This window comes from Pipistrellus kuhlii, unplaced genomic scaffold (genome assembly GCF_014108245.1).
Source record: "Pipistrellus kuhlii isolate mPipKuh1 unplaced genomic scaffold, mPipKuh1.p scaffold_m20_p_21, whole genome shotgun sequence".
NCBI classification, from domain to species: domain Eukaryota; kingdom Metazoa; phylum Chordata; class Mammalia; order Chiroptera; family Vespertilionidae; genus Pipistrellus; species Pipistrellus kuhlii.
This window is the reverse complement of record NW_023425520.1, coordinates 5,297,215-5,315,010: the sequence shown is the minus strand read 5'-3', so window position 1 is coordinate 5,315,010 and position 17,796 is coordinate 5,297,215. Positions and strand designations below refer to the sequence as shown.

The 17,796-nt window shown below is 37.4% G+C and overlaps 1 pseudogene; it reads left to right on the top strand.

Annotated features, from left to right (window-relative positions):
* The first annotated feature begins 3,940 nt into the window (after nucleotides 1-3,940).
* On the top strand, nucleotides 3,941-9,387 carry LOC118726132 (annotated as a pseudogene).
* The last annotated feature ends 8,409 nt before the right edge of the window (nucleotides 9,388-17,796 follow it).

Below are 17,796 nucleotides of genomic sequence, written 5' to 3'. Positions count from 1 at the left end.
CATCTGCAAATAATGGTAGTTTTACTTATTCCTTTCCAATTTGTTTTTTATTTCTTCTCATCTAATCACTGTGGCTAGGACTTCCAATACTATGTTGGATAAGAGTGGTGAGAGCAGACATCCCTGTCCTGTTCCTGGTCTTAAGAGAAATGCTTGTATTCTTTTCCCATTGAGTCTGATGTTGGCTGAGTGTTTGTCATATTTGGTGTTTATTATGTTGAGATATGTTCCCTCTGTTCCCACTTTCTGACAGTTTTTAATCATAAACGGTGCTTTTTCTGCATCTATTGATATGATCATGTGGTTTTTAACCTTCATTTTGTTTATGTTGTGAATTATAGTTACTAATTTGCAGATATTGTGCCAATCTTGCATGCCTGGAATAAATCTCACTCGATCATGGTGCAGACCTATATAATGTAATGCAAGAACTTTTGTTTGTGGGCAGTTTTATTATTATTATTATTATTATTATTATTACTGCTTCAATTTCATTAGTTGTAGTATGTCTATTCAGGTTCTCTGATTCTTCCTGATTCAGTTTTGGAAGATTGTATGTTTCTAGAAATTTACTTATTTCTTCCAGATTGTCCAATTTTTTCATAGTATTTCCTTACCATCCTTTGTATCTCTTTGGTGTCAGTTGTTACTTTTCCCCCCGTGCATTTCTGCTTTTATTTATTTGGGTTGTCTCTTTTTTTCTTGATGAGTCCAGTTAAAGGTTTGTCCATTTTGTTTATCTTTTCAAAGAATTAGCTCTGGGCTTCATTGATCCTTTGTATTTTTTTTAGACTCCATTTTGTTTATTTTGCTCTGACCTTTATTATTTCCTCTTTCTACTCACTTGGGCTATGCCTGCTGTTGTTTTTCAAGTTCCTTAAAGTCACAGTTAGATTGTTTATATGAGATTTTTCTTTTTTCTGAGATAGGTCTGTAATCCTATCAATTTCCCTCTTATATAGCTTTGACTGTGTCTCATAGATTTGGTGGTGGTGTGTTTTCATTTTTATTTGTTTCACGGTATCTTTTTATTATAATAAGAGAATTTAAGCCATTTACATTTAAAGTGATTGTTGATAGGTCTTTATTTATTTATTACCATTTTAGTCTTTTAACTGTTTTTTTTTTTTAATTCTTTTTCTTATTCTTCAAGCAGGCCCTTTAACATATTTTTTGTAATAATAAGAAAATAAATCCCATTTGCAATTGCTTAAAAAAAAAAAAAAAACAAGAAGAAACCATGTAGGAAAAATTTAAGCAAGGATATAAAGAATCTATATTCAGAAACTTATAAGTCACTGAATAAATAAACTGAAGAAGATATACATAGGTAGAAGCATATTCTGTGTTCATGGATAGGAAGAATCAACATCATTAAAATGTCCAACTTCCCAATGCAATCTACAGATTCAATACAATTACTATCAATATACCAATGGTATATTTTTTAGAACTAGGATAAATATTCCAAAAATTTTTATGGAACAATAGCACAACAATCTTTAGAAAAAAGAACCAAGTTGGAGGAATCACACTACCTGATATCAAACTATACTACACAGCCATACTAATCAAAACAGCATAGTACTGGCATAAAAACAGACATATAGGTCAACAGAACAGAAAAGAGAGCCCAGAGAAAAACAAAACAAAACAAAAAAACCCCTGCACCTACGCAGTCAATTAATATTGGAGAAATGAGGCAAAAATATACAATAGGGTAAAGATAGTCTATACAATAAGACTATTGGTGTTGGGGAAATTGGACAGATACATGCAAAAAAAAATGAAACCAGACCACCTTCTTACATAAATAAACTCAAATAGATTAAAGACTTAAACATTAAACTTGAAAGCATAAAAATCCTAGAAAAAAAGCATAATCAATATAATCTTAGACATTTCTCATAGCAATATTTTTTTTGACATATCACCTTGGGCAAGGGAAACAAAACCAAGATAAATATAAATTGGACGTCTAACTAAAAGTTTTTTTCACTGCAAAGGGAACTATCAACAAAATGAATGGGAGAACACATTCACCAATACACTTAATAAGGGCTTACTATCTAAAATTTATAGGGCACTTTTAAAACTCAACTCTAAAAAAATACCCAAACAATCCAATTAAGAAATGAGCAAAGGACCTGAATAGATAGTTCTTCAAAGAAGACATTCAGATAGATGGCCAGTAGATATATTAAAAGATGTTCAACATCATGAATCATCAGAGAAATAAAAATCAAAACCATGATGATATATCACTTCACACCTGTCAGAATGCCTATCATCAATAAATCAACAAACAACAAGTGTAGGTGAGGATGTGGAGAAAAGGGCACTGGTGGTAGGAATGCAGATTGGTGCAACCACTATGGAAAACAGTACAAAGTTACCTCAAAAATTAAAAATGGAACTGCCTTATGACCCAGCATTTCCACTTCTGGGAATACATCAAAAGAAACTTGAAATAGCAATTCAAAAGAATATATGCATCCTTATGTTTATTGCAGTGTTATTTATAATAGTCAATATTTGGAAGCAGCCCAAGTGCACATTAGTAGAGAAGTGGATAAAAATGCTGTGGGACATTCAAACAATGGACTACTACTCAACTGTAAAAAAAACACACACACACACACACAAAAAAACAAAACAAACGAAACTCTTACCTTTTGCAACAGCATGTTATTATGCTAAGTGTAATAAGCCAGTTAGAGAAAGACAAGTGCCATATGACTTCACGTATATCTAAGGAACAAAATAAACAAACCAAGTGGAAACAGACTCAGATACAGAGAACAGACTGACAGTTGTCAGAGGGGAGGGGTTTAAAGGCTTGATGAGAAGAGTGAAGAGATTAAGTAAATAAAAAAAGTAAGACTTGCCGAAACCTGTTTGGCTCAGTAGATAGAGCGTCGGCCTGCGGACTGGAGGGTCTTAGGCTCGATTCTGGTCAAGGACATGTACCTTGGTTGCGGGCACATCCCCAATGGGGGGCGTGCAGGAGGCAGCTGATGGATGTTTCTCTCTCATCAATATTTCTAACTCTCTCTCTTCCTCTCTGTAAACCCCCCCCCCACACACACACACAATAAAATATATATTAAAAAAAAAAAGTAAGACTCATGGACAAAACAGTATGGTGATTGCCAAGGGGGACAAGATTTGGGGGAAGATAGAAGAGGTCAAAGGGAGCAATAAATGTTGATGGAAAACACTTGGGGTGGTAAACATACACTACAATTTACAAAACTTATATCATTCTATCAACCAATGTCACCCCAATAAATTAAATTTTAAAAAGAACAGTATTTCTATTGACATAGTAGTATACAGATCAACCTAAGTATAATTTAAATATTATAAATATCATCTTCTAAAAACATGCTTAAATAATGATTTTTAAATTAATGGTCCTGGAGAAATTATTCAATCATTTGAAGATAAATTAAGTGAGAACCTTATTTTTTTTATGAGCCTTAATACACACCAGATGAACTTAAGACAAACATATAAATAATAAAAACCATTCCTTTTTATGTCACAGTTGTGAATCTTTCCTTAATCTTGGCTTTTGAAATTATTTTAGCTTGAGTGCACTAAAAACTAGTTTGTTAAGTTCCAAAGATGAATCTAGGAGAAATTTTTTCCTACAACTGAGTGGGATTTTACTCTGGAAACAGATTCACAAGATATAAAGCAATTAAAGCAAGTTTTAATATCCTCTTCTAGACTCATCCTGTGGGTAACAAAATGAAAGGGAATGGAAAGTAAAGATAGTAAGGAAGAATTAGATATTTCCATGACTCCAGGATGAGTTGGTATACACTAAAAGTGTTAGAGAGGGGTGTGGACTTTATTCTGGCTCCCTGTGAATCTCCAATGAAATCAGGTCTTATGTTTCTAGGGAATAAATTATATTGCCATTTATAGAGCTATGGCTTTGGTGAAGTGCCAGTCTTGTTTCTTGAAACTAGATCTGACCTACTGGAAGTCTCTATTCATAGAGCCAACTGAAATGGCCTCCAATCTTCCCAAGAAGTACTGAGGGTACTTGGGGACTATTCTCTCTCTCTCTTTTCTTCTTCTTCTTCTTCTCTCTCTACCCCCCTCCCCCCAAATATACCTATATGTATAAAAGCCTATGTGACCCTTATGACCATACAACTAGCCAGTAGCTATGATGTGCACTGACCATCAGAGGGCAGATACAGGAGCTGCCCTCTCATGATCAGTGCACTCCCACAGTCAACCTTCTTTGGCCGACCACTCTCCCATGATCCTTCCCTGTGGCTGGCTGGCCCCCCGATTGGCCCTATCACTGGCCAGCCTGAGGAATCTCATTTGTGCATGAATTCATGCACTGGGCCTCCAGTTACTAAATATTCTTTCATGTAAAAAATAACATTTAATTCTAAATTTAAGTTTTTACTTTATTAACTTGATCTGTAAACTTTGTATTAGTTCATTTAATGTCAATAAGTTTTAAATTACTTAGAAAACAGGAACTCTTATTATTAAAAAATGTATTATATCACAATTTCTGACCCCTCAAAAATTTTATATTTTATTACAGAAAAATCAGGTCAAACAATAAAAATCAGGTCAAACACATTAAAAGACAAACAACGGGAGTAGATAATTATAGCATTTAAAGTATGAGTTAATAACAATGCATTTTTAAAAATGTTATTAATAATTAAGAAACAAATATCTCAATACAATTTTTGGAAAATATCTGAGCAAATAATTCAGAAATGAAGAAATACATCAATAAAAATGTTCATATGAATATATATATATGCATAAAACTGTTCATTCTTGCTAGAAAGCTAAACTGATGAAAATTAAATATTAATGCAACTAATTCTCAAATGGGATTTAAAAAAAATAAAATAACAACTCTGTAAATGGGAATTTTTTAATATAATGTTAAAGTTATAAACAGACTCAATGCTTACAAGGCAGTATATAATAATCAAAAACATCTACTGGCTGCTCAATATACACCAAACGCTTCTTCAAGTTAGCATATATTAGCTCATGCAATCTTCATAATACAGTCTTAAGATAAAGACTATTATAGATAGTATATAAGTAAAAAAATGACCCTGAGAGTTTGTGACAGAGAAAGGTACAGAAACAGAATCCTAATTAAGGCAGCCTGATTTCATAGTCCAACTTCAAAATTATCATCCTATTTCCCTGATGGAAGGCTTTAAAACAGACATACCTCTGACATACAAGCTTATAGTAGAAAGAGATCTTAAAGAAATAATTAGGAATGTCTATAAAAGTTTAAATCATGATGATGTCTTTAACAACATTGTGTTTAATAACAGAAAATGGAAAATGTCCAAAAAAATATATCTGAATAAACTAAGTTCAATTAATATAAATCACAAGTATAAAAATAATTTTATAGAGCATGAAATTATGTAAAACTATAGAATATATATTAGTAAAAATAGCAAATTAACAATGTACCCTATAACATTCTTAAAAATAACCTAGACTGTCTGGCGATAGTGGCTCAGTGGTTGAGCATTGACCTATGAGGTCACAGTTCAATTCTTGAGGCCCAGGTTGTGGGCTCAATCCTCAGGGCGGGCATGCAGGAGTCAACTAATCAGTGATTCTCTCTCATCATTCTATCTCCTCTCCCTCTCCTTTCCTCTTGAAATTAGTGAAAATATATTTTAAAAATAATAACCTAGTCTAGTAAATACCAAAGTAATGACAAGTATTAACTTTAATTAGCAATTTATTTACTTTTTATTTGTATCTACACTTTTATAATACCATAATAAAAGCATGTAAACCTTTTATGAGAGAAGAATATATATGTAAACATAGTTAATCTCCTCTATGTAAATAGATACCATTTCTAAGAAAAACAAAACTGAAAAGAATTCAAATGATTCTATCTAATAAAAGAGTAACCTGCAAATTAACTGTCACTCCATGACAAAAATGGCGGCATATGTAATACTATACCAGGTATGTAATACTTTATAAACAATGAAGAATTTAAATTAAAAAAAAAATGAAAGGCAAATGAAAAAATAAATAATTATCCAAAATGTTTAATATTCTTAATATATTAAAAGTTATTGTGAATTACATTTTGGGTATTTGTTCCTTGTGGCTGAAAATTTTCTAATTGATAAATCTATTACAGTATGTGGTGTTAATGTGGTGGCTGAAGTGAGGGGGGTAGCAATATGTTCTGTCAGCCGTCTCCAAAACACATTCGCACCATCTACACTTTTTTCTATGTTCAAAGTTAGCAACTCTAGTTCAAGTCGCCTTCCCCCTATATACACTAATGCAACAGTTTCCTAATTTTTGGCCCTTGCTTTAAAAAAAAAAAAAAAAAAAAAAAAAAAATATATATATATATATATATATATATATATATATATATATATATATATATATTTTTTTTTTTTTTTCATTGATTTTTTACAGAGAGGAAGAGAGAGGGATAGAAAGTTAAAAGTTAGAAACATCAATGAGAGAGAATCATCGATCAGCTGCCTCTTGCACACCCCCTACTGGTGATGTGCTCACAACCAAGATACATGCCCCTGACCAGAATCAAACCTGGGACTTTTCAGTTCTCAGGCTGATGCTCTATTCACTGAGCCAAACTGGTATAGGCTGGCCCTTGCTTTTTGATCCCCAAATTCTTTTTACTCAGAGTCAGAATGCTATTTTTCAAAAGAATAAACTTTTATTTTAGAATAGTTTTAGATTTATAGAAAAATATGAAAATAGAGTTCCCATATGTCTCCAACACAGTTCCCCTTATTTTTAATATCTTGCATTAGAATAATACATTCATCACAGCTAATGAATCTATATTGATAAATCTCTATTAACTAAAGTCTATACTTAGATATTCTAAGTTGTCACTGAATGTTCTTTACTAAAAAAAAATCATTTTATTTGTTGTTCTTTATTTACTAAAACATCATTTCATTTAGTTGTCATGTCTTTTCATGCTCATCTTGGGTGTGACAGTTTCTTATACTGTCCTTGTTTCCAATTTCATTGACAGTTTTGAGAAGTACTAGTCAGGTATTTTGTAGAATGTCCCTCTATTGAGGTTTTTTTTTTTTTCCAATTACAATTTACATGCAATATTATTCTCCATTAATTTCAGATGTACAGCCAAGTGATTAGACAATCATGTACTTTACAGAGTGGTCCCCACACTATTCCAGTACAATCTGGACCCATGAGTTGTTAGCACAATATTACTGAGTACATTTCCTATAAGGTGATACACATCTCTGTGACTATTGTGTAATTACCCATTTGTACTGCTTAATTCCTTTAGCTTTCCACCCAGACCCCAAAACCTCTTCCCCTCGGATAACTGTCAGTCTGTTCTTTGCTTCTATGAGTTGTTTCTAGTGTTTATTAGATTCCACATATAAGGGAAATCATATGGTATTTGTCTTTAACTTATTTTACTTAGCATAATACTCTCTAAGTCCATTTATACTGTTGTAAATGATAATATTTCATTCTTTTTTATGGCCAGGTAGTGTTCCAATGCATATATGCACCACATATTTTTTAAAATATATTTTTATTGATTTCAGAGATGAAGGGAGAGGGAGAGGGAGATAGAAATGTCAATGATGAGAGAGAATCATTGATTGGCTGCCTATTGCACATCCCCTACTTGGGATAGAGTCTGCAACACTCAGCTTGTGCCCTGACCTGAAATCCAGAAATCCAGCTGTGTCCACTTGGTTCATAGGTCAATGCTAAACCACTGAGCAACACCAGCCAGGCTACTACATATTCTTTATCCAATTGTTTATTAATGGGCACTTGGGTTGCTCCCATATCTTGGCAATTAATACAGGGGTGCATATATTCCTTCGGATTACTGTTTCAGGTGTATTCAGATATCGAATATATTCCCAGAAGTAGAATCACTTGATCATAAGACAGTTCCATTTTTTTATTTTTTGTTGAACCTCCACACTGTTAAGCCAGAGTGATTTTTAAAAGTCAAAATCACTAGTCGGCGGCCTGTGTCTGTGGTCGGGCCCGCGCGGTCCAGCTGCTCCGGGCCCAGCTCGGGTGTATGGCTCCGTGGGAACCGGCTCCTGGGCCCCGATAACGGTCCGCCCCGCAGTCCCCGGCGCGGGGAGAAGGTCTTCTCTACCCTTCGGTATGAGCCAGTGGCTGAGATTGGTGTTGGTGCCTCCGGGACGGTGTACAAGGCCCTTGATCCACACAGTGGCCACTTTGTGGCCCTTGAGAGCGTGAGAGTCCCCAATGGAGGAGGTGGCGGAGGGGGCCTTCCCATCAGCACAGTTCGCGAGGTGGCCTTACTGAGGCGGCTGGAGGCTTTTGAGCATCCCAACGTTGTCCGGCTGATGGATGTCTGTGCCACCTCCCGAACTGACCGGGAGACCAGGTGACCCTGGTGTTTGAGCATGTGGACCAAGACCTACGGACGTATCTGGACAAGGCACCCCCACCAGGCTTGCCAGTGGAGACCATCAAGGATCTGATGCGCCAGTTTTCTAAGAGGCCTGGATTTCCTTCATGCCAATTGCATTGTTCATCGAGACCTGAAGCCAGAGAATATTCTGGTAACAAGTGGCGGGACTGTCAGGCTGGCCGACTTTGGCCTGGCCAGAATCTACAGCTACCAGATGGCACTCACACTGTGGTTGTTACGCTCTGGTACTGTGCTCCGGAAGTTCTTCTGCAGTCTGCATACGCAACACCTGTGCACCTGTGGAGTGTTGGCTGCATCTTTGCAGGGATGTTTTGTCGAAAGCCTCTCTTCTGCGGAAACTCTGAAGCTGACCAGTTGGGCAAAATCTTTGACCTGATTGGGCTGCCTCCAGAGGAGGATTGGCCCCGAGATGTGTCTCTACCCCGAGGAGCCTTCCCCCCCAGAGGGCCCTGCCCCATGCAGTCGGTGATACCCGAGATGGATAAGTCTGGAGCACAGCTGCTGCTGGAGATACTGACTTTTAATCCACACAAGCGGATCTCTGCCTTTTGAGCCCTGCAGCACCCTTATCTACAAAAGGAAGACCGTAACCCCGAGTGAGCGATGGAGTAGCTGCAACAGAAGCAAGAGAAGTTGTCGTTTACCTTCCTTTGAACACTAGAGTGCAGAGCCTCCCACCGAGAAGGCGCTCTGTGTCTTTTTATCTGAGGCTGTGGAGACACTTCCTCCATTTTTACAGAGAATATCTTGCTGGCTGCCTTAATGACATTCCCCTCCCGCTCCTCCTCTGGGGATTATCCTTCTCCTGCCCTCCTGCTTCCTTATACGAAGGAGTGTGTCCCTTTTCTCCCCTTCCTTACCTTGATATTGGGACCCTTTTTTATATGGGGGGGGGGGGGGAGAAAACAAAACAAGGAAATAAGGTACAAAAAAAAAAAAAAAGTCAAAATCAGATCAGGTCACTCTCTTAGAACTATCCAGAAATTTGATGTTGTTACATCAAATAAAATTCAAGCTATCATACTGCCCTGCATTGTTTCCTTTGTAACCCTTCTCCATAACTGAAAAACAAATCAGATGTGGGGAGGTGATTTATTTATTTGTTTACTATTTTTATTTAATGTTTACTAGGGGTAGTCTGGGACCTTGTATGTGTTAATTATAGCTATATACCTATCACTCAGGAAAGTGCCTAAAATAAAAGAGGAAGCTTAAAGATTCATAAAATATATAACTAAGTCAGTGAATAGATAATCAATGAGAGAAAAAGTACCATTAAGTCATTAAAGTAAAATTTAAAAGGAAAAATCAGAACACATCCTTGTTTGACTTAACTAGAAATATATATCTGATATATTCAATATTTAAAGATTATTCCAACATACCGTGATTCTCAAAGTAGAATTAAATAGAATAGATTTTGCTTTTGCTTTAAGAATCAGAGGCCTAAGTTGATCTCATTTAATTTAATCCATAACTTGTTCATGAGTTACATGCTAGGGAAAGATCTATATCAGGTTAATATATCTTATGTGGGTCACAGAAATCATTGACAATGTTAATATTGATCATTCAATGAATAGGTCCTCTATGAATTATACTCAGAATTTTAAAGAAAGAATTAAACATATATTTTAGATTGACTGCCTCAGAAGCTGTTTTTTCTCCAATTTGTAAGAAATAAAATTTCTACTAAAGCAATTTGTACGCTAATTACATTTGTACCCCTGCTTACATTAAGAAATAAAATTTCTACTAAGCAATCAGGTTCATAGCAACATTATTTACAATAGCTAAAAGGGGGTACCAATACAAGTGTCAATCAACATATGAATAGATAACAAATTGTGACTTATAATTTAACCTTAAAAAAGAAGAGAATTCTCACATATACTAGCAACATGGGACATAACGCTGAGTAAAATGAGCCAGACACTAAAAGACAATACTAGTTTACTTATATGAGATACCTAAAGTAGTCAAATTGACAGCGACAGAGTGGAAGGTGGTTCCTAGGGGTTAAAGGAAAATGAGAGTTATTGTTTAATGTATGTATAGTTTCAGTTTTGCAAGTTGAAAAGTATTCTGGAAATTGATTCTGTAGCAATGTAAATATATTTAACACTACTGTACTATACACCTGAAAATGGTTAGCCTGGTAAATTCTGTTATGTGTATTTACCACAATTAAAATTCTAAAAAATCTTTAGTATTACATATGTCTCTTTTTCTTCCCATTAACCCCTTCTAGTCCCCCCCCACCCCCACCCCTTCACAGGCCTTTATCACCCTATTATCTGTGTTCATGGTTTATGCATATATGCATACTCGTTCTTTAGTTGATCTCTTCCCACCCCTAACTTTCCTTATGAGATTCGACAGTCTGTTCCATGTTTCTATGTCCCTGGGTTTATTTTGTTCACCAGTTTATTTTGTTCATTAGATTCCACATAGGAGTGAGATCACGTGATACTTGTCTTTAATTAATATGGACTATACTTTTAATTTAGCTGAATAAAAATTTTCTTAAGTAGATGATAAAGGTTGAAAATTATAGCTAGCTCTTTGGAGAGATCCTTGAACAATTCTCAAGACACAACCCTTTCCAAGGTGTGTTATGCCATGAGCTGCAATGAGAAATTGTTACAAAGTCCCAGTCAGAAAGTAAGCTAGAACTTTCAATATTCAGATGTTAATGTGAGTTCACAAAGCTTAGGGGGGAAAGCCTTCCAAGAGCACCTGTTATCTGGACTTCCACAAAGTCACTCACCAATTTTTGATTTTGCATATATCAAAGATTACCTTGAAGACACATTTTTGTGACCAAATTTAGGTCCTCCAAATGAATTTATTAAATGTGAATTTTTCTTTGAGTTAACAAGACACTTATAAAATATTTAAATTTATAAAATATACCAAGTGGCTTCTTTTGATACACATATCACCTTACTTATTTTGCTTGGCTTTTGCCATTATCTTTCGTTTTGGATTTTTGTGTCATGATACTTAGTAAAACCAGGGAGTGGTATAGCAAATTAAGCATTTTTATATTTTACATTCTTTAACCAATTAATTTGTGGATAGGACCAGTTTTAAAGTCTCAACAATTTAACATTAGAAAGTAATAGCATATATAGTGAAAAGTGAAATTACAACTTACTACTAACCGAAACTTTATGAGAAATGGCATTATTTACCATGTGTTTGTCCTCAAAATAGTTTTAATGTGTGCGTGCGTGCCTGCGTGTGTGTGTGTGTGTGTGTGTGTTAATTCAAATCAAATGTGGACTTGTTGTATAAGATCTCAATAAGGTCTGGGATTATGGCCATATTTGGAAAAAGAAAATCCCACATCACTGGTCTACCTCATGGCTACCACCCTTTCAGATTGTTCACTGTTGTGTGTTTAGTTAATGAGCTATTCACACACACACACACACACACACACACACACACACACACACATATATATATATATATATATATATATATATATATATATATATATATATATTAACCCAGTGCTTTACTTTGATTCAAAACCTATTTGTCTTTTTTTGGGGGAAAGTCTTTTGTATTCCTTCTAGCAAAATACTGATGTTACACTAAAAATAATCCTATCCACCAGTTTTTGATTAAGACCATCACAAGCAACATTGTGGAGAATTACTGTAAATGAGTGTAAAATGATTGCTTCAAGTTGTACCAGTAAATTATCATGGACATAATTTGAAGTATTATAGTGAAATGAAAAAAAAAAGTTGCTTTTGGATAAAAAAGCAACAGTATCTACTTCCAAAAAGGACATGGAAAATTAAAGGAATCATTTGGTTGACTTGCAACTAAATTTCCAAATAATCAAGGCCTGAGTGATCAGATTATTCTATTTTCCTTCCCCAGTTCCCAAGCAAGTATAGATCAGGCCAGAATAGTTTTAAAGTTCATGTATTTCCTGAGTGGTGGCATTTCACAAGTGAGAATACACAATGAGAATACTTCCGGTCCCAGTGGCATAGGATGTTTAACAAAGCTTAATCACACCCATAAAAGTCTCTCTTAAACGGTATTGCTTATGAATGACGTCTATGGCCATCTGATGTTTCTTTCAGGTGGTGACTTTGCAGATGAAAAATGACTAATGCACAATACCCAAAATAAATCATATCTCCTCCATCCCCATTTCCCACAAACTCCGTCCCACACACACATTTGTTTTAAGTGGGTGGAAATAAGGCCAAAACAATCTAGACTGCCAAATTCCATTGTGTATATTTAGTAGTCATTTTCATCCTAGAAAGACATCCTAAGCTCCTTGCCCTGCTACTCACGAATACCCGTCCTTTCAATTACAAAAGCATTCTTCTTGGACTACTTCCCCAAAGAACTCAGTGCACTTTCAAGTGGTTCTTTTAGTATCAACATTTCCTAGCTAGAGATGATTACATAGAGATTATCTATATATACAAAACCCTAATATGCAAATAGACTGAACAGCAGAACAACTGAACAACTGAACAACCAGTTGCTATGATGTGCACTGACCAGCAGGGGCATGCGCGGAACATTGTGGGCATCGGCAACAGGCAGCAGAGTGTGGGACATGGTGGGCATCAGCCATGGTGGGATGGTGGAGCAGGTGAGCCAGGGCACCAGAACAAGGTGGGGCGCCAGTCCCTGTCATTGGTGTGAGCCTCTGGTGGTTACTGAAAATTCTTTGCTCTGGGCACTTGCACCTGCTGCTGGCACTGGCCCTGCTAGGAACTGCTGCTAGTACTGGAGCCACCTCTCGCATCTGTTGCTGTCGCCCAGTGCTGGTCCCAATACTTGGTACCATCAGCAGGTGCGAGCGGTAGCTGCTGGCCCTAATAGCCCTTGAGGGCTTCTCTACCTCCCTCTGCTCCTGAGGAGCAATCAGGTTAGTAGCCGTGGCTTGCACCCACTGCTGGTTCTGGCCCCAATCTCTCTGAGCTGTCAGCAGTGTGAACGCGGCCAGCACCATCAGCACATGGGCATGGTGGCAGTGGGAGTGGGGCTGCCAGCAGACAGGGAACAGGGGGCTGTAGCAGGAAGGGCAAGGCAGGAGTTCAAGGGATAGGCTGAGACCTGGCCCTGTACTCACCACAGCCTTGCAGCCCACAGTTCTTTTCAAGGTGCACAAATTCATGCACTGGGCCCCTAGTTGAAAGATAGCACTGCACCAAAAGATGTTTCCATGTACTTTGGTCTATTTTGAGCAGTAAGATTAAATTAGTTTATAATGTAAAGCTGAGAAGGACCTAGGGAACTATTTAGTTCACCTTCCCTAAGACCAGGAAAGAGGCAAAGACAAGCCAATAATTTCTCACACCATGTGCAAGCTTTAGCTAAATCTTAATATAATGCTACTTCCCCTCTGCCAGTCAACCAAATTGCTAACATAGCAAGAAACAGGATCAGAGAAGGTACCCATATCCATGTGGTTGCTTAAACCTTGAGTTAAATATTTTAGGCAGAAAAACTAAGTACTGACTAAAATTCTGAGTGTGTGTGTGTGTGTGTGTGTGTGTGTGTGTGTAGTATCTTCTCATTGGTATAACCAAATCCCGCTAATTCAGAAATTGAACTCCACAGAGCCAGAGAACAGGATTTCTGGGATTGCAGGTGTCATATGTAATTCAGACTACTCTGGTCAACAGTATTCAATTGTAGGTTCCCTATTTTGCTGTTGTTTTTAAATTGTAGCAAAATATCCATAGCATAAAATTTGTCAGTACTGTTACACACCCTATGCCACTGGGAACCGAAGCATTCTCACTGTATGTTTACACTGTTGTGCAACCGTCACCACCCTCCTCTCCAGATTTTTTTTTTTTCATCTTGCAGAACTGAACCTTTCTTTGTCCCCATTTCCTGCAACTGCAACTCCCATTTTTCTCTTTCTACAGCCCCTGGCAGCCACTATTCTACTTTCTGTCTTTAGAAATTTGACTATTCTAGATACCTCACATCGTGGACTCATTCAGTATTTGTCTGTTTGTGACTGGCTTATTTCACTTAGCATCATATCTTCAAGGTTCATCCAAGGGGTAGCATGTGCCAGAATTTCCTTCCTTGTTAAGGTTGAATAATATTCCATTGTAATGTCTATACCATAATTTTAAAATGTTTTAATTGATTTTAAGGAGAGAGGAAGGGTGAGGGTGAGAGAAAGAAACATCAATGTGAGAGAAAAACATGGACCAGTTGCCTCCTGCACATACCTGATTGAAGATAGATCCAGAAACTTGGGCATACACCTGACTGGGAATCAAACTGGTGAACTTGCAGTGCACAGTAAGATGCTCAACCAATTGAGCCACACAAGCCAGGGCTACACCACAATTTCTTTTTCGATTCATCGTTCAATTGACACTTGAATTGCTTTGACCTTTTGGCTACTGCAATTCTCTTCAAGTCTCTGTTTTTAATTCTTTGGAAAATCTATCAAAAAGTTGAACTGTGGGATCCTATGTGATTTTATTTTAATTTTTTGAGGAACTGCCATAATATTTTTCAGAGCAGCTGCACCATTTTGCATTCCTGCAAACAATGCACAAGCATTCCAATTACTCCACATCCTCGTCAACCTTGGTTATTTTCTGTTTTTGAAAAGCAGACATCTTAATGTGTGTGGAGCGCTATCTTATTATAGTTACATTAGTTGTTAAAGCAGGATTTCCAGAAAATTTATCTATATTTCAACCATAACATTTAAGATAGCAAAAAAAATATTAAACAAAAAAAATGAGTAGATTTATAAGTTGTTTGAGACAACAATCCTCCCTACATAATCTGACTTGAACTCCATTAATAACATGAAAACAAGTTTAAATCTTTCCTAAGCTCTCATTGCCTTGCCGAGGGTCTCAAGCCTTTAAGAATGGCAACTACAGGCACACATCATTTTATTGTGATTTGCTTTATTGTGCTTCACAGATATTGCTTTATTTATTTATTTATTTATTTATTTATTTATTTTTACAAACTGAAGGTTAGTGGCAACCCTGCAAAGAGCAATTCTATCACTCCACATTTCCAACATCTGCTCACTTTGTTTTTCTATTCACATGTTAGCGATTTTCACAATATTATAAACTTTCTCATTTTTATTGTATTTTTTATGATGATCTATGATAAATAATTTTTTATGTCACTATTATAATGCTTTTGGGGTTCCACGTCAGATGGCAAACTTAATAGATAAATGTTACATGTCTTATGTCTGCTCCACTGACCAGCCATTTCCACGCCTATCCCCCTCCTCTGAGTCTCTCCATTTGCTGGGACAAAACAATGTTGAAATTGGCCAATTAATAATCCTGTAATGACCTCTAAGTGTCCAAGAAAAAGGAAGAGTTGCATGTTTCTCACTTTAAATCAAAAGCTAGAATTACCCAAGCTTAGTGAAGAAGGCATGTCTAAGGACAAAGGCAAAAGCTAGCCCTCATATACCAAACAGTTCAGTTGTGAATGCAAAGGAAAAGTTCTTGAAGGAAATGAAAAGTGGCACTTCAGTGAACACATAGATGATAACAATGCAAAAATGGCCTTATTGCTGAGATGGAGAAAGTTTTGGTGGTCTGGATAGAAGATCAGCCCAACCAGAATATTCCCTTATTCCAGTGGTCGGCAAACTCATTAGTCAACGGAGCCAAATATCAACAGTACAATGACTGAAATTTCTTTTGAGAGCCAAATTTCTTTAAACTTCTTCTAACACTACTTCTTCAAAATAGACTTGTCCAGGCCGTGGTATTTTGTGGAAGAGCCACACTCAAGGAGCCAAAGAGCCGCATGTGGCTCGTGAGCTGCAGTTTGCTGACCACAATCTTATACCAAAGCCTAATCCAGAACAAGCCCCTAACTCTCATCAACTCTACAAAGGCTGAGAGAGGTGGGGAAGCTACAGAAAAACAGTTTGAAGCTAAGCGGATGTTGGCTCATGAGGTTTGCTTTCGTAGCATAAATGTGCAAGGTGAAGCAGCAGGTGCTAATCTAGAAACCACAGCAAGTCACCCAGAAGATCTAGCTGAGATAATGAACAATTGATCTTCAAAGTAAGTGAAATAGCCTTATATTGAAAGACTAGACGCCCGTTGCACAAAATTCGTGCACGCAGGAGAGAGGTTCCCTCAGCCCAGGCTGCACCCTTTCGCAATTTAAGAGCCCTCAGGGGATGTCCAAACGGTGGCTTAGGCCCACTCCCCCTAAGCCATCAGTCAGACATCCTTAGCGCTCTCATGGAGGCAGGAGAGGCTTCCACTACCACCTTTGTGCTCACCAGCCATGAGCCTGGCTCAGGGCTTCTGCCTGAGCGGTGCTCTGCTCCCTGGTGGTCAGTGCATGTCATAGTGACCTGTTATTCTGCTGTTTGGTTGATTTGCATATTCGCCTTTTATTATATAGGATGCCATATAGGACTTTCATAGTCAGAGAGGAGAAGTCAATGCTTGTCTTTAAAGCTTCAAATGACACACTTGTTGTCAGTGGAAATAGGGTTCTTGCATGGAGTCACAAGAAAAGCATTTCAGGAACCCACACATGGGTGGATGAGGTGTAGTGGTAAGATTTATTGGAGTTGGAGCAAACACAAAGGAGTGTCCCCAGATGTCTAGTGTCTCATTCATGAGCAGATGGCTCAGCTCCGTCCCACAGTGGAAAAAGGCCAGCCTTGTCTTCACCAAGCCCAGAAGAAGGGCCAGAGTCCAGAGATGTTGTGCCATCACCTAGCATCGGCTGGGCATCCGAAGCTCTGATAGTTCAGTTCAGTCCATGCCAAAACTTAGTCCAGCTCCATCTCTGTTCCCGGCTACACTCAGCCAGATGCTGCATTGTGGCACCTAGGCCCTCATTGGACCCAGCCCAAGCTTGAGCCTGCAGGGCTGCTGCAGAGAAAGAACATGTGAACAAATGGGCAAATGCATTAACAAATGCATGCTACTGATAGGAGCCTTTGTTAAGGTTTGATTATATTAGCTCAGGTTTGGGAGAGAGAAGTTTTGGGGTTTTTTAACTAACAATCTCTTTCCTGGCTTTTGGGGAGGAGGCGGCTTATACTGGGCACTCTCCCTATCCAACGCCTTTCCTAGATCTTTCAGGGTCTCATGTCCCTTACCTAATCCTATTATTTTCCCAGATTAGACCCTACCCAACAGAGGCATTTTGCATTCACTGGCTCCTCCTCCCTCTGGTAATCTGCCAGAAGGAACCAGTGCTTCCCTGGGGAGATTGAGAAGTCAATCTACACAGGGATAGGTGGTGGTGAAGAGATGCCAGTCTCCATG